Below are 23,855 nucleotides of genomic sequence, written 5' to 3' on the forward strand. Positions count from 1 at the left end.
GTCTTTAAAAGACATCGGTTAAAGTCACCCATTAAATAAAGTGTTTTCCCAGTGGAAGCCAGCTTTTCGATTGTATCATTAAAATATTCAATGAATTGATCTGGGGAGTTGTGTTGACGATAAAATATTCCACATATGACATTTTTTTTGTTTCTCATGGGAAATTTCTATCCACAATGCTTGAAACGCCTCGCAAGAGACCCTTTCAAGCACTGTGTAATTAAGGTCTTCATTGATAAAAAGCGCGACGCCTCCTGACGCCAATGGTGTGGCTACGTATTCAAAAGTGTAACCTGGAATTTCAAAGCTAATATTACCAGTCGTTTTAGTTATTTTCGTTTCTGTAAGTCCAATAATATCAAACTGAAAATCCATTTCTGATAAGTAGTTGATTTGGAGTTTTTCGAGATTGTGATTTGAACTGATGATATTATTATAAAAAATCGAAAAGCTCGTTTCCATCACGTCTCTTATTTGGGTATTTAGGTTTTTATTAAAATTATACGGAGAATAATAACGGCTGTAGATTTGTTGATTGAATAAGTTATTGTTGGTATTTAAACTGTCATCAAGATTTGAGTTTAGTCTGAAAAGATCAAGATCATGCAAACCATTTAGGTTTTCGAGTTGTCTCTTAGTTGGTAGCTGATTTTGGATCAGAGAGTTGTTAAATTGCCCGTGGTAGAGAGTTAAGTTGCCAGTGAAGTTATAATATGGAAGTTCTTTAAGAAAGAGTTTTCTATTTCGGTCCTGTTCTTTGTATCTTCTGGTTCGCTTTTGCATCTAAAGCGCGTTTGAAATCATATCATAGGTGAGATATTAAAAACTAACAATAATATTGTCACTGCGTTACTTATCTCTATCCTTGGGTAAATGCGTTTAGGTCCTCCATATTTGCAAATTTGCGGATCGGTGAATTCTCTGATTTCCTGAGAAATACGGAACCATTTTTCGTCCAGCAGAATTTGAAGCTGTTGGCTTCTTTGAACTTCTTTGCCTCATACAGAAGGGTTTGTAGACGAGGTGTCAGATGATCGTAAATATTGAGGTGACTCACATCAATCTCTGAAGAAAATCCTAGTTGCTGTGCTGCTATGTTCCTTATTGTCTTCCTAGACGCCATGATTTTTTCCTTTACCATCCTTCTAACAAATTTACAAACTACTGCGTCTGGTCGATTCGAGGGATTTCTTGATGGAACTCGGTGGGCAATGTCAATGTCATTTATCGAAACATCTTTTACTCCCATCTGATGAAATAGTTGAAGACACAGGTTAGCTGTCTGCTCGGTCGTCTCTTTCGCTGCCAGCAACGGTAAACCGATAACTTTGATGTTAAATTGGTAGCTGTACATTTCGAAGCCATCAATTGACTGCGAGATTCTATCGCAAGCATCTGAAATTACATTTAGCCTTGAGCTTAAACGCTTCAGTTCTTTCGATGCGTACTTTTTAAACGCTTCAAAATCATCGCATTGAGCTGAAACAAACTCAACTGATCGTTCTTTGCCCACAGTGTCGCCGCCATGTTCGATGCCAGCATCATGATTGATTTCTTCACGTCGATGTCCAATTTCCTCAGTCAATTCATCCAGTTGCTTCTTGAGATCTTCAATGTCATTCCTTAACTGCTGATTTTCTTTTTTTAGTTTGTTTCCTTTACCAGTCATAATTAGGGAAACTTAATAGAATAAAATAACACAGGGCGAGAAATATGCGTCCGCTCAGCTCAGCGTCAACTCATCCATCTGGTCTATCCATTGTTGTTTTGAGTTGCAATATTTTGGCGATACAAAACATATCGATCGTGACCGTTCGATTTATGGGAGAGAATATTCATCTAATAGCAAGTTGACAGGAAAAAAGGTTAAAACAAGACTCCGTTTTTTCCTTACCTTAATATTACCGCGCTCGCAATTTTCTTTCAGCTGTATAAAAGAATAACGTAGAACTTTTGCGCTGAAGATTCGTTTTGAACAAAATGATTTGATTCATCTTCCATATTAATTTAAGAGAGAGGATATGAGGTTGAACTTACATTGTGAATCCATCGGTTGAAATGAGGCTTTTAATTGAAAAAGTTCTGTTTAATTAGAGCAAAGCATTGGTATCGATTATATTTATAACGTTATGCACGGCAGAACTCTTTATATGATTTCTGTACCGTTTAATCGAATCTCAAAATTGTTATTTGATGGTAAAAAATTGTCTATTCAGTAATTTGTTTAGATGTAATTTGTTTCTAATTTTTTAGCTTCTGTTTCGCTATTTAGTTCCATTCGAGAAAGCAAAGATAATAAGGTTAGAATCTTATTCATAAACGCAAAATATTTTTCTTTCCCTGAAAAATGTAGTCGCATTCCTTTACCAGTTTAGAGTTGGTTTGCGAAAAAGGACTGAAAAGCATTTGAAATGATTATTTTATCAATATTTGTCGTTTTCCAGCTACGTGTATGTGTGGCAAAAGATGGGTGCTCGCTCCTTTGAAGTCCTTAATAAATATTTTGCACCTGGATATGTTCAGGCTCAACGCTTGGAATTTTTTTTTTTTTTTAATGTATCAGTACACAGAGAAAGCACGTTCGATTTGAACTTTGTATTAGCATAGAGTAAAATACATATTTTTTCATATTAATAATAAGAGAGAACTTCACTCACCCTGAAAAGGAATGACGAATGATAAACACAAAATTATTTCTCAGAGCCCCCGCACTCTTCAACGTCAGGGATACAGACAGATCAGCTCTCAGAAACTTTTAAGCCTAAATATATATATATATATTTCATCTCATGTTCAAAAACGAGTGCCTTCAGATATTTCAGAATGATGTGTTGACATACTTAATAAAAGCCCTCCAGAATTTACATACGCACTTCGCATCAAATTGTTGCCAAGTAGCTTCGTTTCTCAATGCACAGCCCTTGTGCATTGAAACTTGAGTCCGCGGTAAAAACACCTGGGTGACTTGAAAATAATTAATTCTTAAAGATTCCACTTCTCAAAGCAGAAAAAAAGTACGATTGGTCAAGGAATTTGAAATTTATTCTCTTACTATTTATTCCCAAAAAAAAAAAAATTTAACTCAGTTATCAACAGTTGAGAGAAAAGTTGTTTCGAATCATTTATACAAAATGAACCTCATAATTCCGTTCTAGCCGAAACTTATATGAACGCTATCAGTTGTTTGTTTTAATTGTTTAGATAATCTTACAGACTACTTCAGCCCTCTATACAGATAGAATAAAGTAAGTTCTCGCACGACAGTTGCTACAATTTTTTTTTCCGTTTAATCTTTTCTAAGGCACCGCAAAGAACCCCAAACAGTCGAGGGAAAGTAGAAACAAAGTAGAATTCGACCACCATCGCGTTCAAACAAATACACAGGCCTTCTATGGATGGTATTCATAGGTGATATTTGGAAACTAAACCCTAAAAGGTAGCCGTAGTTAGTTTGCCGTCAACTACTTACCAAACGCTATTTTGGGATTTAAGTCAAACTTATTCTACGTCACTCTAAAGGTGATAAATATACGAAATGCGGTCCTCAACCACCTGATTGTTACCGAGTTAAAAATGCTGTCTTTCATCAAGGTATTACAACTATGATTACGATACCAACCGTTTGTTTTAAGCCAATGAATAATAATTAACATCAAAAAAAGAACTCCATCGTTTCTGTTTTGGCTCCTCGCAAGTATTGAATTCAACAAGATTCGGGCCGGAAGTTAAATTATTATAATCGTTCTGTTTGCGATGTTTGCCAACCAATGGCGAAGATACTTGTTTCATTAATTTTAGATGAAAACTAATCGGTATAAATTATTAGCTTTTAGGCACGAAATAATGTTTGGTAAATTTTAACTACAAACATACGAAAGCTAATTTAAAATCAGCTCGTAGGAGTATTTTCATAACATATTCCTCTCATTTTTTCATAATCTATTGCCTAACTAAAGAAACCCATTCATAAGCTAGGGAAAACATAGTTAACTCGAGGAACGCAAATTGTCTCTTCCAAGCAAAGCATGTATTGATGATGTGCCTTTCAGTTAATTTGTTCATAGTAAACAAGGTTCCATTATTCGAGAACAACATATAAACTTGAGTGCAGAGATGAAGCTACAATTCGAATTTAAGTTCAGCATCAGGTCAAGTAAATTGCAGAAATATTCTACGGAAATGCAAACAAATTTACAAATTTCCAGAAAACTTTGAATAGTTTATTACTAAGCCTGACACTAACAATTGGGCGACTGTGAAGTTCATTCAAGTTAATGACGCTGCAAATGTGACAGGTTCTTTTTTGTCATCTAACGTGTTCAAGTTCTTTTTATCTTTTCTTTACTTAAATTTGTGATGTAAGCTGCTCCCAAATTGTACCACTGAAGAATTTCTGGCGTGTCTTCCAACCCCTTCGTCACAACAATATGATATGGTATCGTATAGTTTGTTTTAAAATGAGAGACTTGACAGGTCCTAAAAGCTATTAATAGCCATCATTTGAAAACAAAACTTTTATACTAATAGAGGCTCGCTCTTTCTGGGTTGCTTGTTTTTTTTAGTTTGTTTTTGTTTTTTTTTTTGGTGGCGTTGCTCATTCTTTTAAACATCGTTGAAATGTGACGTGCGACTGATCCATAGAAGAGAACTTTTGAACAAAATTTTATTTGAAATGACAAAATTGAGTTAGAACTGTGCGATCCTAATATCCTCAAGTCGTAAGGAAGCTTTCGACCGAATTTGAATTTTAGACCATGAGCAGGTGGTCTAAATTCTGAAATTTCAAACCTCTTAGTAAAACGTGGGCGCTTTTCCATGGACGAGCTTTTCTTTGCAATATTAACATTCTTGTTTTGTTTCTACTGCTAAGAGCTACAGAAATTGGAAAAAAATGTAATAAAATAATTGTGAAACTATTTCGAAAAAAGTGTTTGAGACATGGTGTTTGCATCAGTCAAGAGACTCGAAGTATGAAGCGTACTCATTTAGCGTCACTCTTAGGGTCCTGTTCACAGTTCGAGATGTTAGCCTTTCCATATTCACCCTAGTGCGCTGATTAACTCTAAACAAATAGATGATCTTTTGCTTGGCGAGTAATCGATCGGGTTCCGTTGTTTTTGAGATTATGTTGGGGAAAGTTTTGATGGTTTGGGCCAGGCTACCTAAGTGCAATAGTCATTTATTTTCACTCATTAACATTTGTGGAGATGTCAGGTGTCTTGACTTTGATAGAAGGTAATGACCTCTCAGCCTATAGCAAAGTCATTCTCACTTCACCAGTAAGGCTCAAAGTAAAAGTCAAGACAATCTCTGGGCCTAGATTGGCAAATGGTTGGCAATTCACCTCTATAATAACAATAACTGTAACGTATCAAAGAAGAAGTGTGCGGCAGAAAAAAGGAATTGGATTTTTTTAAAGGTATTTTCATCTCGTTGGTTTGGCGGAGGCGAAGAAAATCCATATATTTGACTGGACAGAACTCGGCGATGAACTGAGCCGAGCTCTTTGGAGAACACAGCCAAATTCTCTTATTAACTTCGTTTGATCAAGTTTACGATTTAGGAGTGAAGCTTAACCATATTTTTTGCCATTCCTGAGATAATTTAGCCAACTTATTGGGCATTTTGATATGTGTCTGATTTCTTTTCACTACGATTTTCTTTTAAAATCTCAGGCAGGATGGAGTGAGAGGATTTTTGTCTTGAAGTAAGATTCAATGTAATGGATAATTTTGGTGGTACAAGTAGGTTTGACGATATGTGAAATTCCGTTATTTCTTCTAACACGATCCCTGATTATTTTTTTGTTGTTTTCCAGGGTAAGTACAGTCGCATGTCTAATCGTATGCGTGGTGTGCGAAAACATTATTCACTTCTTTCTTCCAAACCGATGACATCGAGAGGATAAATAATTTAATGAGACTATCATGTAGTAGAAGAGAATGGGTAGATTTGCAGCTCATGGTTCTATTACCAAGTTTTATTTGGCAACAGTTCTGACCATTCCAACCATCATAAAATAAAAAGAACACAATTATGCAAACGTTACGCAGTTAACCGCCTTGTGCGTTCATATCATTGACCTCATTCACCAGAGGCTTGTAATTATTGAACATTTTTCACATCATTTTATACACAACAATGCAGTTGATATCCATCACTTTTCTTAGCTCTTAAAGATAACAATGACCTCTCCCATTGTTCTTTTATAGGGAACTTCTCCCTCCTCACCCCTCCCCCCCACCCTGTTGATTGCAACTTTATGCGCATACCCTAATTACTAACAAAGGAGTGATAAATATGTAACTTCTCCCTATAATATCCTTACGTTATCAAGCAAGCTTGTAATGAGAATACTCAAATTTATATTGATCTTACACCAAATTCTCATCACATATTTACAAAGAAATGCCTAGGAGCTAGAGGGGAGAATTAGCAATCAGGTCTTGGTGGTAAAAGAGTAAATGAATCAAACCAGTATGCTAAAGATCCTTATTAACGTTAGCTGAGAACTTGTTTTTAACTTGTACTCTGTATAGTACTTGCACTCATTCAGCCTTTCTGCCTTATGGAATGTGTTCTTTTTATCATTAGGAACTAGGCACATTGTCAGTGACAAATCTAACATGGGTGGTTAATACTTGCTTATGTCTCCATTACGTAATTACAGAGTTAAAAGAAATGTATTCAGACTTAAATTTTTACAGGTGCACTTTTCATGTGCATGGAAAATGCAGAAGTGGGAGTATACTTGGAAATCGCAATTTGAAAACTTTATAGCACGCAAACCTAATTTAGCCCAATTTAACCCTTTAACCTCCAAGGTCTTTTTATTTATTCTCCTCTCTAGTTGTTACACATTTCTTTGTAAATTAGTTCGGGGAATTTGGTTCTACCTGATAAGTTTGAGTATCATCGTCACCTTTTTGTTGGATGATGTATGGATGTTTCAAAGAGAAGTTACATGTTAATCACCACTGGGAGTGAAGGCTTAAGGCCTCACCAGCTTGGCATAGCTCGAATAATGGCATGTAACTTCCACATGGAAAGATACAATAACTCAGATAAAGCACTTTTATGGAAAGTGGCTGCGATCACAAAGTGATGATATACTGTCTAGTAAATGGTAATTGGACACAATGCAATCAAATTAGCAGCCATGGGTTCCCATATGAGAGGATTTAGAGATTCAACCTTCCTCTTAAAATGTATAGTTCACTTAATTTTTTATTTCCCAAGATTGATCATGGTATAAATTATCCATACCATTTTTATGTATTGCCAAGCAGATAGAAATTTCTAATGTAAATAAAAGGGACTGACCTGAGTTTACTGTTTGGATGGAACATAAATTTTGCTCATATCATTTTATTTTACTTGATCAGGGTTACGTTTCGGCGTATCAATCACATGGTGCGCCGCAATTCATGGCTTATGAGGAGCTAAAGAAAGGCTACAGTCAATATTTTGGAACACCAACCAACAAGAAGCTGGTGATTACTGTCTACACGTGTCTGTATAGTTGATTATATACATCTTAAAGCTTTCAAATTCAACCGAGTTGGCAAACCTGTAACTCTTGATCTTAGACCTTGACAAACAAGAACATGTAAAGTGCTTTGAGTTTGATCACATTCATAGCTTAGGGCGGATGATTGAGTCGTTGTTTTTTATTGGGAAAAAAAACTTTACTCTCATCTCCTCTCTCCCTCCTCTCTCCACCCAGAAGGATTAAATAACAATCAACCCTTTGCCCTCCAAGGCTGACTAGCATCTAACTTCTCCTTATAATATCACCTCTGAACCACACACGGAAATCATGAGAATAGAGAAAATGATCACCAACTAAAGGAGTTCTTGATTATTAAAGAAATTCTCCTCGTCAGCATCTTTGGAAATGTACAGAGAACAGTTTGGAGAATGTGCATACTAATGTTAGGGTGTAAAGGGTGAATACGAACACATGTAATAGCCATTGCCGAATTTTAGTGGAGAACTTGAGTTTGAACTTAACATCTTAGGTAGTCATCCTCTATGACGATCTTAAGCATTTTGAAGCGACAACTGACGCTCACACCACAACCTTCATTACATTATTTCTATGAAATAAGTGTTTTCTTCTTTTTATGGTCTCTTCTCACGGCGGGTTCTTTTCAAAATCTTAGGCACTAAGGAGTAAGGGGATATAAGAAAGGATTAATTCCCAGTGTCCTCAAGAAGGCAGAATGTTAAAGATAAATTTGATGACACAAGTAGATTTGCTAGTTAGTTTTATGCGTTATACCGCAGTGTATAATTTAGAATTGGCCAAGAGAGCTTTGTGGGCTCCCATCTTTAATTTTAGTTGGCGCTTTGTAAAGAAAAGGGTCTTAAGAAATGGGGTACCCCCATAAGGTGTTTGAACTTATTTTCACATTCCAGTCTGTGAGAAACTGGAAGGAAGAGACGGGCAATAGTTACATTAAAAGGCTATAAAATTTGGAGTAGGTGTCATGTCATTGTTTTCGTCAGTTATATTTTAGAATACTGTGATATGGTAAATATACTTATCCTTATCATAAGTATCTGTGCGCCATTTGATGCGTTAGAGTAAGTTTTTTCGATTTTATGTTATTTTTTTTCGAATTCGGAAATCCAGCAAAGGAGCGCTGTAGAAGAAACCCCGAAACCCTCATCTATGTAAACACGTTTCATTGTTAAGATGACTGTATTTTGTTTGTTTGATTGTTGTTGTTTCCTTTTTTAGAGTAACGCCAGCATGTGCATTCACATTCGTGGTGTACGAAAACGTTATTCACTTCCTCTTGCGAAACAGTTAGTTAAATGTATTTGCAAATAGATACGCAGTTTTTGTTGAATAATGATACTACATACACGATGCCCTTCTATTCACGCCACTAAAGAAGCTGAACCACAAAGTGAGCCAGCTCATATCACCTTCCTTTTTAAAGACCGCCAACGATTTTGATATTTTGATACGTTGTTAATAAACTCTCTTTGCTTTTCCCCATTTGCTTTGTATTCCGGTCTCATCTTGTAAATTAGAGATAAATGAACATCAAATGATTCGAAGACTAGTATCAGAAAATAAATATCATATCTGCCTTGAGATATCGGGCAGTGGCCCTCGGGGGGTTAAGTCTTTTTCTTTCTGCGCTTATTATTTTTCATAGGGTTCTTTGAATATTTTTGCAGGATAAAAAAAGGAAAATTCCACAAGGAGAAACTATGATTTTGATTTCAAATCTAACATTTCTGTGAAAAATTATTGGTGATGTACATGAACGGTGTACTAACTTGTTGACAACACCTAACAACTTTAAGTTACCTATTCTATTCTTAGTCTTATTTTTAGCGCATCGCAGTTTGGAATACTTTTCGTGGACGGTTTATGTTGTAGGCAAACATTAAACTTAGAAAAACAGGTCAAATTTTAAACGCTACATGCAGTTTTTAACCGTAATCATACTCATGCAAGTTGCAATCGCCTTACGAGCTTATGCAATTTGGTTAGCATTTGAAAATTACTCGTGCTGATTTCTCCGCAGGCGAAACGCGTGATTACCTATACAAATTGCTGCGAAAATTAATTTCATCTCATCTTGAATGAATAAAGTGCCTGCGCGCTTAATTAAATAAGCTGTATAGGGACACTTTGAAGCCATTGCGTAAAGATCCTTAACTTAGATTCAATACAGTCTGAGATGTAAGCGATCCACTACGAATGAATCTTGGTCGATTCGGACACATTTGACTCACGGTTACGACATGCTAAAAAATTGAATTTTGCTTACTGTGTGCTAGGAAATTGGTTCAACTTTTCAAAATACTGAGTCACAATTATTACGTTAACTTTGTGTAATTTCATAGGACATCAGATTTTGACTGTCATGACATTTTCTTTTTATACCTATAACGTAACCATGGTTAACAATTACAGCTAAAGAAGGATAAAAAAGAAAAAAAAAACAAAAACAAAAAAGAAAAAATACATAATGAAAAAGCTCGAAAACCATTTGCTTGAGATTTTGCGTCTTGCAGATTTTACTTCAAGATTACTTTGAAGATCCTTCGGGCAATTCTCTTCGATGACAGAAGCTATCTCCTGAGAATGATCATTCAAATGAGATAAATTCATTTTTGCCACCAAAGTTAAAATCTGCTGATAATGTTTATGATAGAGGAAAGAGGTTAACTACGTTATATGTTAAAAACCTTCTGCACATGTACCTACGGAGCAATTTACAGTAGCGTGAGTGACAAGCAGGTGGGTGGTGAAGTTTGTAGATGAAGTAGGATCCACAGTTTTTCACGGGAATACTTGCAGAGTATTTGCAACCGGTGGAACGATCACTAAAGCAGACCCTCCTGTAAACTTCACTATCTTCCACTGTAGGATGAGCACCATTCAATCAGCCTGGGAAGTCTGTATCACAACTGCCGGCTGACACATGTGTTGTTGGCATTTTTGTTCCTGCAGCTCCCACACAACGATACCATCCCTCAGGGAGTAAGTAGTCACACAAAGATGATCCGTGTATTGGTGTAACATAACTGCTCTTTCTATTGACATCAATCAGGTTTTGATAATTATAAAATGGGTCGTCTATTAAAATTAAATAAAAAATTACAAAAGGTTGTGGTATCAAAGATAAAATAGAATAGATAGAAAACAACCAGACAGGACTTGTGTTTTACAAGAACAACTATGCATTGAGTAAATTTGCGTTGTTTAAGACATTTTTAATCATCAGCTTATTGTTAAAATCGTTCGTTCAGAAGTCAGGAATATTACCTAAGAGGTCCTTAACACGAGAAAGGGCTGCCTATATTAAAACGAGTTATGCATTAAAAATTATCGAATTGTCTTGCAACGCGGCTGAATGGTGAGGCGCTGTATTCGAACGTGTCACGTAGGACTATTCTAAATATTGCAGCGAAGAAACTAAATTCACCTGTGCAGTTTTGTCCATTTCCAGTATATCCAGCATGACATTGACATACATGTGATTCAAGGGTGTTCGTGCATGTTGCATTCACGTGACAAGGGTAATTTCCTTTACACTCGTCAATATCTGTAAAATCATAAACGAAAAAAAATTAAGAAAAAATTGTACTTGGGAAAAGTTGCCGAGCATAAGCTTAGAAACCTTAGTCTTTTTGTATTTGGTTCTAAACGCAATCACTTCTCATCACTACTTCACATTACCACTCACTAGATTTTTTCTTGGTTTCCCCAAGTTCAAATCCGTTATTCTGTCCTTTAAGCCTATCCACCGAGTCTCCCTTTACCACTCTTTTTAAAGGGAATAGTTAGAAAAGAAAGGCATCAAGTACCTGTGCGGTCGTGTCCATTTCTATTATATCCGGGATGACAAGTACAAAAGTACGATCCTTTGGTGTTCGTGCAGGTAGCATTCACGTGACAAGAGTGATGTCCTTTACACTCGTCAATATCTGAGAAACCATAGACACATTTTGCACTTTATCATTTTTATGACTCATTCCCGTTAAATTCCTTTAATCATTATAAATTATAAAAAAAAAAAAGATTTCCTTTTATTGTGCTACATGAATAAGATATTGCGAAATTATATCTTAGTACAAATAGTTTAATTTATCAATCCAACGGCTCTGAAACAAGAAAGATGTAGATCATGGTAACTCTGTGAATAAACATGCGCGGGTAACGCTGCTTAAAATTATGAGACGATTTACAAAAATTAGTTTTATTAGGAACTATTAATAACGTTGTCTTCAAAACTACCTGAACATGAGTGTCCATCGCCGGTATATCCCTTTTTACATGTGCATTTGTAAGAACCATACGTGTTAGTACAGTTTGCATTCACATTGCAGTCACTGATATTAAATGTACATTCATCCATATCTAGGATGTCGAAAGAGAAGCAGTGACTACGTTAGAGCAACTTGACAGACACATCCACGCTAGAACTAATCCAAACCAAATATTATGATAATGATATCAATAATAGCATAATCTATAAAAGTTTCATGATACTTGGAACTCCTTACAAAATAAAATAACTCAAGCTTACTTATAGCACCCACCTTCGTTAACCATATCACAGTAAATCAGTTTTGCCTTTCCTTTCCTGGTTGGATCCAGCCAGTACTTGCCGCTTATACCTTTTCAGTCACCTTTATTTCGCGACAAGACAGCCCTGGTAATTCAGGGATAGAACCTAAGGGAGCTGAAGTAAAGATATATTTTACGTTCACTTCCTATTCTTAGTTCTTCCAGGTGAGAAGGAATCAGGCTGAGGATGGAGAAGATTTAAAGAAATACGAATCCCTGAGATAGAAAAACTTGTTTTTCTACCTCTGTCGTTCAATCGCTGGATGTAAAACCACGCGGGAGGTGAAAGGAAATTTTTCGGTCTCCCCTCCTTGGTGCGGTTATTTAGTTCACATATTTGGTATTTTCGATTATAGTTATCGCTTTGACACGTGATCTCTTGTCCACATTTGACATCGCAGAGGTGAGGAGCCGCCACAGACCACCTTCTGAAGATCGATCACCTGAGAGCCATTCCTTATATACATCGTTCCTACATTGATCGTTAGCTGTGACGAACTCCATGACAGAGGCGAAGAGGAAGAATCTTAAATTTTGAGATATCCACAACATACTTTTTACTTATATTTAATCTGCAAATATTGAGGATAGGACACCATAAGTACATTTTTAATTCCCGCCTAGTTACAGCTTACTTGAAAAACTATCTGCCTAACTGATAAATAAAAATAATATTCATAATAAATGCCATGCACTGATTAATGGCCCGCCTAAAAATGGGCGAGAAAATTTCATAGCAGCTCGACAGGATGCTAATTAAAATGTCAGGAAACAACGTTAAGTACAACTGCAAAGTTGTGTTAAAATATATGAGGTTTTTTAGCTTCTCTCAGATTTTGTGGAATAATGACTTTGATGTGCTTATCTAGTGTTGTTAACTCGCGAAGATAGCTTTACGAAATTGGCTATGTAAAACAACTATCTCTTAGAGTGCGTTTCTTCTCCTTTAAAAAACAAACAGTCCAGTTATCAAAAAGTCTTAGTTAAAAATTAATTATAAAAATAATCTAAAAAGGTCTGGTGTGTAATTTCCCTAATTAGTTTGCCGTCAAAAATTTACCAAACACTTCTTCGGGATTTAAGCCAATCTTATTCGTCCTAGCTCTAAAGCTGATAAATATCAGAAATGCTGTCCTTAAGCGCCTGATTGCTTCTGAGCTAAAATGCTGTCTTTCATCAAGGTATTATAACAACGTTTGTTTTAAGCCATTGTATAATAATTAACATTAAGAAAAAATCATCTTTTCTGTTTGGCTCCTCTTAAGCAATGAATTCAACAAAATTCGGGCCGGAATTTAAGTAGTATAATTGTTCTGTTTGCAATTTTTGCCAAACAATGGCGAAGATACTTGTTTCATTAATCATAGAATAGAATAGAATAGAATAGAATAGAATAGAAACTTTATTAAAGTGTCAAAAACCGTCTAGCCAGGGAACAAATCCCTTACTAATTTGGGGACACCAATTAGGTGAGAATATACAAACTAAAAAAAACTATATACAGTAGTAGGTAAAATATCTATAGTTAACTCATTAAGAGATTTATAGTAAAAATACACAGAAGTCAAATAAACATACCACCTAAGAATATCTCAAATTTCTTCCAACCCCTTCGTCACCAGAAGTGCATGTATAGTTTGTTTTAAAATGAGATACGTGACAGGTCCTAAAATCTATTAATGACCATCATTTGAATACAAAACTTTTAAACTAACAGAGACTCGCTCTCATTTTTTCTGGGTTGCTTGTTTTTGTTTTTTTACGCGGGGCTGCTAAATCTTCATACATCTTTTAAGTGTGACATGCGTCTAAACAATAGAAGAGAGCTTTCGAGCAAAGTTTTATTAGAAATGTCTTAATTGAGTTAGAATTGCGAGATCCTTTTATTTGAATTTGAATTTGAGACCATGAACAAGTCTAAATTCGAAGAATAAATAATAAAGAATAATAATAAAGAAATCTAAATTCTGAAATTCAAAACCTTTCAGACAAACTTTAGCGCTTTTCCACGGACGAGCTTTTCTTGGCAACATGTACATTCTTTGTTTGTTTATACTGCTAAGAACTACAGAAGTTCGAAAAAAGCGCTCTGGACATGGTGTTTCTCTCGGGAAAGAGACTTGAAGTTTGATGCGTACTCATTTAGCGTCACTTTTAACTGCATGTCCACTAAATGTTGTTACTGTCTGAGTCGTTACACCTTTGTTCACCCGCTTCTTTGATATCGCCAACTTTTACTTGCGGTTATTTGGGAATCATAAGGGTTTTTCTTAGACAGAGTTGCAGCTGAGATGTTGATCGGCGTCACGATTTAAAGATAAAAATGAAAACGAGTGAGGCAAATTCCAAAATGTCTATCAATTGCTGTTTTGAGTTGCGAAATTTTGGCGATACAAAGCACACTAGGACCGTTAGATTTATGAGGGAGAATATTCATGTTATGGTAAGTTTATAGGAAATAAAGGTTAAACAAGACTCAGTTTTTTCCCTTACCTTAATATCACTGTGCTTGCAATTTTTCGTCAGCTGTATGATGTTGTTGCTGTTGATGTAGCCTGTGCTCGAGCCTCGAACCAATTGAATATACCAGGAGCTGTCTCTGAGTAAGTCTGTTTTGTTAAATTGTTCAGTATTTACAGTTTCCTGCTGTCATTCATTGTTCGTGAATTTTACTTTTTCTAAAGAATCATTACACGATGGTGGAATACAAAGGCGCGTTGGATGTGATTAGTAAAACTTTCAGGTAAGTTGAAACTTAATATGAGAACTTAAAGCTTTCGATACGTTATAGACTAGCTTTCCATCTCTAATTTCAAACCCATCTACACTGAAGAGAGGTACATGTTTTGCCCGTCTGAAACAATTTGACAAAGAACTGGACCGAAATTGGCGAACTGAAACCAGTTTATTTGAGTACTGGATCCAATTTTCGGATTGACTTACGGCTTAGTAGTAAAGTCCGCATTTCCGTGAAAGAAGGTATTCTTCTTTTTTTGGCCTCTTCTCACGGCAGGTTCTTTTCAAAATCATAGGCATGAAGGAGTAAGAGGATTTTACAAAGGATTAATTCCCAGTGTCCTCAGGTAAGGCAGAATGTTGAAGATAAATTTGATGATACAAGTAGATTTGCTAGTTAGTTTTATGTGTCAAACCGCATTGTATAATCTAGAATTGGCCAAGAGGGCTTAGTGAGCTCCCATCTTTAGGTGGCGCTGTGTAAAGAAAAGGGTCTTAAGAGATGGGGTGTACCCCCATAAGGTGTTTGAACTTATTTGCACCCTCCAGTCTGTGAGAAACTGGGAGGAAGAGACGGGCAATAGTTACATTAAAAGGCTATAAAATTCGGAGTAGGTGTCATGTCATTGTTTTCGTCAGTTATATGTTCGAATACTGTGAAATAATTAAGATACTTATCGTTATCACAAGTATTTATGCGTTAGTGTAGGTTTTAGCGGTTTTCTATTTTTTTTTTGTTTCAAATCCAGCAAAGAAGCGCTGTTGAAGAAACCCTGAAACCGTAATCTACGTAAACACGTTCATTATTGATTGTACTGTGTATTATGTGTTTGATTGTTGTTGTTTTTGGTTTCCTTTAGAGTAACGCCAGCATGTGCACTCATATTTGTGGTGTACGAAAACGTTACTCACTTCCTTCTGCCGGACAGATGACATCAACAGGATAAATAATGCAATCCGGCAACGGGAGACGATGGGCAATATTATAGAACGTGATTTTATTACCAGGCTTTATTCTGCAACAGTTCCGACGGATTCATTCATGGAAAAAATATGTTAACCGTGCGAAGTTAACCGGCCAGTGCGTTTACACATTTTATCAGTAACTTCATTTACCAGTGGCACGTGAATATGAGATTTTTCCAGAGCAATTTATGCACAACAATGCAAGAGGTATCCATTGCTATTCTCAAGTCCTAAGGATAACAATGATTTCTCCCATTGTTCTTTTATGAAGAACCCTCCCCCCCCCTTCCCCCCCCCTTGTCCCTTGCGGGTATGAAATTTATGTACATTCCCTTAGCACTAACAAAGTCATGAACTAAAAGAGATGCCTTTTTGAAAGTTTTCTTTTTATAACTTAATAATTCAAACATTACTTGCGAAAATTACTTGCAATTAATCAAGAAAAATGTTCAATATTTAGCTAAGAATTACCTTATTTTCCTTTTTCTGTTCCTTACGTTAAAATCTTTAAAAACTTTCTCTGTTTGTTTGTCAAAACCATATACATACGTACCTACGGAACGATTTGAGAGTCCTCTTACTAAGCGAAATATATTTACTTCACATTCAGTCTGTACCACAGTAGCGTGAGGAACAGAAATGTAGGTAAAGTCTGTAGATGAAGTAGGATTCGCAGTTTTTTACAAAAATATCTACATGATGTTTGCAACCAGAAGAACGATCACTGAAGCAGACCCTCCTGTGAACTATACCATCTTCCACTACAGGATGAGCACCATCCAACCAGCCTGACCAGTCTGTACCACATCTGAATGCTGGCACACGCGTTGTTGGCATTTTTGTTCCTGCATCTCCCACAAAACGATACCATCCCGTGGGGAGTAAGTTGTCACACAAAGATAGTTCATCTATCGGCGTAACGTAACTGCTTTTTCTATTGGCATCACTCAGGTTTTGATAATTATAACAGGGGTCGGCTAATAAATGAAATAAACATTAAAAAAAGGTTGTAGAAACAAAGATAACATTTTTTGTTGACATTTTTCAAGTCAATCAGTTCGACAACAACTAGATGGGACTAATGTTTTACAAGAACAACTATGCGTTAAGTAAAATTTAAAGAAGAATTTGGATTGGACAATGATGATGCAAATAGGAACTAAAATGAAATGATAGCATCATAAAGAATTATGTTAACTCTTGCTTTAATCGCCCATCAAAGCCTGTAGTTGTTTGTACCTCAACTGGACGTTACCAAATGCGTTTAAGACATTTTTGATCCTCAGTTCCCACACAAAAATAACAGCCCAGAGGTATTTGGTGGTAACGCAATTAAGTCCCAGGAGTGTGCAATGACTCTCTGTCTATTAGCATCATCCAATTACTTATAATCATAACACGAATGAGTGAGTTGCCATTAATCGGATTCTTAAATTTGTATAAAGATTTCTGGGATCGCCTCGGGGCAAACATTGCAACTCGTTAGAAAGAAATGTATGGCGAAAGGTTGTTTCGACGTCCAAAAAGCCCTATTTTGGAGAGAGATCAACACTTTTTGCCGCAGTTGATAAGAGGAAAGTGCAGTTTTTGTCATCATTAACACGAAATATAAAACGTACTAATAAATTTTTTCTTGCGTAAGGTCTAATGTGAAATCGTCCTGGCAATAATGGTCTCGACATATTACAAAATTAGCCATAAATCGTTAGGAAATAACTCATTTAAGTCTTTTCAGTTGTATTCATGTATTTACAGCCTAAATTCATTTCTGTTAACGTATTCAATATACTAGTAACAGAGAGGGTAAAATTAATTAATGCTGATTGGTCAATGAAGAGGGTATTTTTTCTTAATTTTGCTTGTGAAGGGGCAAAATTACTTGCTCACGATTGCTCCCCAGGTTGCCTAGCAACAGCTTATGCCATCGAGTAGTTGTTGCCAAAAAATTGTCTGTAGCAATGGCGTCCTTTATCTTAAATCCTTAATTTTACTCGGCCCCATGCGATTACCTATACAAATTACGACTAAAAGCTAGAAGTAGACTTAACACGTGTAAACAAAACTGGAAAGGCTTAATTGAGTTATTTTTGGGCGATTTATAGCTGATATGTTTAAATTTTGAGACCAGTACAAGATGTCAATTTCACAATAAACCTTGCGCATGGTGAAAAGTTAATCGGTGGATTTACTTCATGTTTCATGGTTGTTCAAACAAAACTCACGCTCCCCTTGTATCAACATTACCTAATGAAATTCTGATAAAACTGTGGCGAAAAAGCGATGATCTCTCTCTTTAATGGTTTTATTGGACCTCGAAACAGTCGCAATGTTTGCCCCGTGGCGATCCCAACTCATTCACTGGCTTGCATAAGTCAAATAAGGATCATAACTGCTATTATTATAAGGGAATCTTTTAAGGTTAGGGATTCTTAAAGGTTTCTTAGTTCCACAGGGAGTGTCATGTCTGCATCATGTAAAAGTTCGTGTAAGGTTGTCAAATCATTTAACACACAATCAAAAGGTGATTCGTTTTTGTGTACAAAGTAGCGTAAAATTATGCCTCTTCGATGTGAATTTCGGATGAAAGTCAACTCTTTTAACGTGGGAAACAAAATATAAATTTCATAGCCTTCATGCATATTAAAAACCAATGTTACCTTCACAATTAAAACCATCCCCAATATACGTAGGATTGCAAGAACAGTTGTATGAGCCCTGGGTATTAGTGCAAGATGCATTTGGATGACATTCGTTCATTTTAACGGCATGAGCCTCGCTGCATTCGTCAACGTCTGAGAGAGAACGTTCACAGTAAAGACAGAAATTGAAGACTTGGTCATTGGTCAAATAAGGTCACAGAAAAATACACAATGATCCCTTCAGGACTAACCTACTCATTTCTGTGACCAAAATTGTTTGTTAAAAAGTCAGGAACATTATCTTAGAGGTCCTTGACATAAAAAAAAAAAAAAAATAAATAAAATTAAATTAAAAAAAAAAAAACGCTGCTTAAATTACGAGTTATGAGTGAACGCGGCTGAATGGTGTGGCGCTGTAGTCAATTGTGTCATTAATATTTCGGAAAGAGATTAAATTCGCCTGTGCAGTTTTGTCTATTTCCAGCATATCCAGGGTGACATTCACATACATGTGATCCAAGGGTGTTCATGCATGTAGCATTCACGGGATAAGAATGATTTCCTCTACACTCGTTAATATCTGAGAAATCGTAATTGCATTTTGCACTTTATTTTTGTCACCTAACGATTTGTAATTACTTTAATCAATTCAAATAATAAGAAAAAGCTTTCTCTTTTTTGTCTTCAATGAACTAGAGTTTTGAAACGTGCAACCTAGATGTTATATTCTCTTCTCCAATGTTCTTTTTTATATCTCCTAAAATCAAGGCTCTGAAACAAATCGGATGTACATCATGGAAACTCCGTGCATAAGCATGTATGGGTGATGCTGCTTAAAAAAAACAAAACTTAGCACTGGTAGGACAATAGTTCCAATTGCCACCATTGCTTTATTTAATGCTATGGATCCACAGATATAGCATGCAAGTTATTATTGGTCTGTTATTGACCCGCTCGATTGTAGATAGCTCAAATGTACCTACGGTGTTTTTAGACGAAAAAGAATTAAATATTATAATTCGGCACGTCTTTAACTACTTTAAGGCTTTGAGGCTAAAGTAGTGATATTGGAGATCCAAATGAACTCAGCAGGATCCGAATTTGAGCTCCTCCTTTTTCAGACAACGCATTAAAGGATAGCTCTAGGCAGACTTAAGACACAACCAGTATCGTTTATACATGACAGACTAATGATATGGCCACCTCATCAGCTTCAGGTTACATTCGAGCACGAATATTCTTAATATTATAATGAAGTGATTAAATTCACCTGTGCAGCTTTGACCATTTCCATTAAATCCAGGCTTGCATTCACAAAGATAGGATCCGTTGGTGTTCGTGCAGTTAGCATTCACGTGACAGGAGTGATTTCCTTTACATTCGTCAATATCTGAGAAACCATATATATATTTGCACTTCATCATGTTTGTCACTCTAAAAATGAACGGACTCTCAGTCGAGTGATTACTTTGATAATCATACAAAATAAACATTTTTTTCTCTTTTTGTGTTCCACAAATTAGATATTTGAAATGTATATTTTATCACGAATATTTCAGTTTATCAAGCTATCGGCTCTGAAACAACTGGCTAGTTCCTGCTACTCCCACAAAACGTACCATCCTTTAGGGGGTAGGTCGTCACAAAACACTGGACCAACCTGCGGTGTAGCGTAACTACTCTTAATATTGGCATCACCCAGGTTTTGATAATTATAGCAGGTAATTTAGTGTTAACAACTGAGTTGAAAACGTAAATTAGCCTCCGTTAAGGCTAAAAAAGCTGACATTTCGAGCGTTAGCCCTTCCTCAATCTCTGATAGCATCTCAAAGAGTCATGTTCCCTTTTGCTTTAATCGCCGATTTAAGTCTGAGTTGTATGTACCTCTACTGTATGCTACCAAATGCGTTTAAGACATTTTTTATTCTCAGCTCCGAATGGAATCAGAATGGTATTCGGTAGTAACAAAATTATTTCCCAGGAGTGTGTAATTTCTCTCTGCCTCCTAAAGGTTCCTTTCGTTCTATGAAAAGGGTCAGATAAGGTCAGAGAAAAATATACAATCCCTTCAGGACTCAACCTACCATTTCTTTTAGATTTTTTTCCTTCCCTATTATTTTTCTTACCTTATCAACTGAGTTCATAATGCAAATTGGCCTCTGTAAAGAGTTTCAAAGCTAAAGTTTCGAGCATTAGCTGTAACACTCTTCACGGTGGTCAATTTACCTCATCAACTCAGTTGATAATACTATATTACCTTGTTGCACTCTCCCATCGACGCCACACCGCTGTTCTTGTAGAACCTTTATTTATCGCTCTTTCTCTCAGTTTACTGGCGATATAATCCACACTGGATTTTGTGAGAACAAGCTGGAGGCGATTGAATGGTTTCGAATGGTTTCCCAAAATCTCAAGACGTTTACTACGCTGGTAAACCGATAGAAAGTGCGGTCTGTTACTCTAATAACATATATAAACTTCAATTTTTCACAGGTTTACCGGTGCAATCAACGATTGTTATTTGACCAATCAGGGAGCTCTGCAAATATATCTTGTGCGTCAACGAAAACGTAGCGCCATGGAAAAGTCATTCAGTACATATCTATCCTGTGCACAGGGTTCAGAGCCAAACGAGCGATTTTATTTTCATGCTCCTGTCAGTCACTGTGATAAGGTTAATTTTAAAGGAGAACAACGCATCAGTCACCAAAATTGTTCATTTAAAAGTCAGGGACATTACTTAAGAGGTTCTTAACACGAGAAATGGCTACCTAAATCAAAACCAGTAATGAGTAATTAATTACCTAATTGTCTTGCAGCGCGGCTAAATGGTGCGGCGCTGTAGCCGGAAAGCGTACAGGACTATTAAAAATATTGTAGCGAAGAAATTGAATTCACCTGTGAGGTTTTGTCCATTTCCAGTATATCCGACATGGCATTGACATACATGTGATCCAAGGGTTTTCATGCATGTAGCATTCACGTGACAAGAGTGATTTCCTTTGCAATCGTTGATATCTGTAAAATCATAAACATAACTAAAGAAACGAACTGTAATTAAAAAAAAAAGTTGCCGAGCATAACGTAAGAAACCCTAGTCTTGTTGTCTTGTGGTTCCAGACGCAAGTGCTTCACACAAGCACTCACCAGATTTTTTTCTCGGTTTCCCTAAGTTCAAATCTGTTGTTCTGTCCTGTAAGCCTATCTATCAAGTCTCCCTTCACCAGTGGAGATTTTTTACCTTACACTGAATGTTTACTTAATCACCTAACTCTCTTTAATGACCAAGAAAGAAATTCTCCTTACCAAATCATTACAATATCAAACAGACAAGTGACGAGAATAAGGAAAAATATCAGCTTGGGGATTATCAGTTAATTCAATATCAAATTCTTAGCACTGACATCATAAGAATTGTGTGGCAGACAGTAAGGAGAATTACTAATGAGATCTTGAAGGGAGTGAAAGGGTCAATACAAGGTATGCTGGTAAAACAAGTCTCCCAAATATGATAGTGCTTTTATTTCTGATGGAAATGGTTTCAAAAGAAATGCATCAAGTACCTGTGCAGTCGCTTCCATTTCCAGTATATCCGGGGTGACAAGTACAAACATACAATCCTTTAGTGTTCATGCATGTAGCATTCGCGCGACAAGAGTGATTTCTTTTACAATCGTTTATATCTGTAAAACGATAAACACAAAAAAGAATAAATTTTAAAATCTGCAATTGGGAAGAAATTGCCGAGCATAAACTTAGAAATCTTGGTCTTTTTATCTTGGGTCCTAAACGGAAGCACTTCACTTTAGTGCTCACTAGAATTTTTCTTGATTCCCCGCGAGTTTAAATCCGTTGTTCTGTCCTGTAAGCCCATCCATCAAGTCTCCCTTTGCCAGTTGAGATTTTTTACCACTGAATGTTTATTTAATACAATTGTGTCATTATCAACATTGTCTTCAGGCCTACACTCATCTCTTTTTTATACAAGGTATAATGGAAAAACAAGTCTTGCAACGATGATAGTGCTTTTCTTTCTAATGAAAATGGTTACAAAAGAAACGCATCAAATACCTGTGCAGTTGCGTCCATTACCAGTATATCCGGGGTGACAAGTACAAACGTACAATCCTTTGGCGTTTGTGCAGATAGCATTCACGTGACAAGAGTGATTTCCTTTACACTCGTCAATATCTGAAAAATCATCGATACATTTTTGCACCTTATCGTTTTTATAACTTATAGTTGTTGAATTCCTTTGATCATCACAAATTATAAAACAAATGTTTCTCTTTTAGGGCTACATACTTTAGATATTGCGAAATAATATTTCAGCACAAATAGTTTAATATATCAACCTAACTGCTCTGAAACAAGCCCGGTGTAAACCATGGTTACTCTGTGCCTAAACATGCATGGGTAAGGCTACTGAAAACCGTGAGAATTTTTACAAAAATTAGTTTTATTGGGAAATATTAATAAGGTCATCTTCAAAATTACCTGAACACGAGTGTCCATCGCCGGTGTATCCCACTTTACATATGCATTTGTAAGAACTATACGTGTTGGTACAGTTTGCATTCACATCGCAGTTACTGATGTAATATTTACATTCATCCATATCTAGAATGTGGAAAGAGAAGAATTAGCTAAGTTAGAGCAACTTGAGAGGGACATCCACATTGGAACGGATCCAAACCAAATATTAAGATAATCATATCAATAATAGTATAATTTATAATAATTTCATGTTACTGATAACTCGTAACAAAATAAAATAACTCATGCAAACTTATAAGACCTACCTTCGTGAACCATATCACAATGAATCAGTTTTGCCCTTCCTTTACAAGTTGGATCCAGCCAATACTTGCCGCTTATATGTGTTTACCTTCACTTGCCTTTATTTCGTGACAAGACAGCGCCGGTAATTCAGGGATAGAGCCTAAGGGAGCTGAAGTAAAGATATGTTTTACGTTTCCTTCCTATTCTTAGTTCTTCCAGGATGGAGAAGATTTATAGAAACAGAAATCACATAGATGGAAATGGCTTTGATTTCTCACCTCTGCCGTTCAATCGCCGGATGTAAAACCACGCGGGTGCTGAAAGGAAATTCTCTGGTCTCGCCTCCTTGGTGCGGTTATTTAGTTCACATATTTGGTATTTTCTATTGTAGTTATAGCTTTGGCATGTAATCTCTTGTCCTCATTTGACATCACAAAGATGAGGAGCCACCACTGACCACCTTTTGAAGACAGAACGCTTGAGAGCTATTCCTTTTATATTTACTTCGGTCCTACATTGATCATTAGCTGTGACAAACTCCATGGCAGATGCGAAAATGACGAATCTTAAATGGCGGAACAGCCACCACATACTTCTTTCCTTGTGCTGAATCTGAAAATATTGAGGATAAG

General features: G+C 36.3%; 1 protein-coding gene and 1 pseudogene across 1 annotated transcript in view; one reads left to right on the plus strand and one right to left on the minus strand.

Annotated features, from left to right (window-relative positions):
- LOC149053356 (uromodulin-like) overlaps window positions 1-23,855 on the minus strand; it is a 272,818-nt gene that overhangs the window by 109,326 nt on the left and 139,637 nt on the right. The gene's annotated exons all lie outside the window — the stretch shown is intronic.
- On the plus strand, window positions 7,428-15,769 carry LOC149053362 (solute carrier family 25 member 32-like; annotated as a pseudogene).

This window comes from Pocillopora damicornis, chromosome 1 (assembly GCF_964200805.1).
Source record: "Pocillopora damicornis chromosome 1, jaPocDami1.2, whole genome shotgun sequence".
Taxonomy (NCBI): domain Eukaryota; kingdom Metazoa; phylum Cnidaria; class Anthozoa; order Scleractinia; family Pocilloporidae; genus Pocillopora; species Pocillopora damicornis.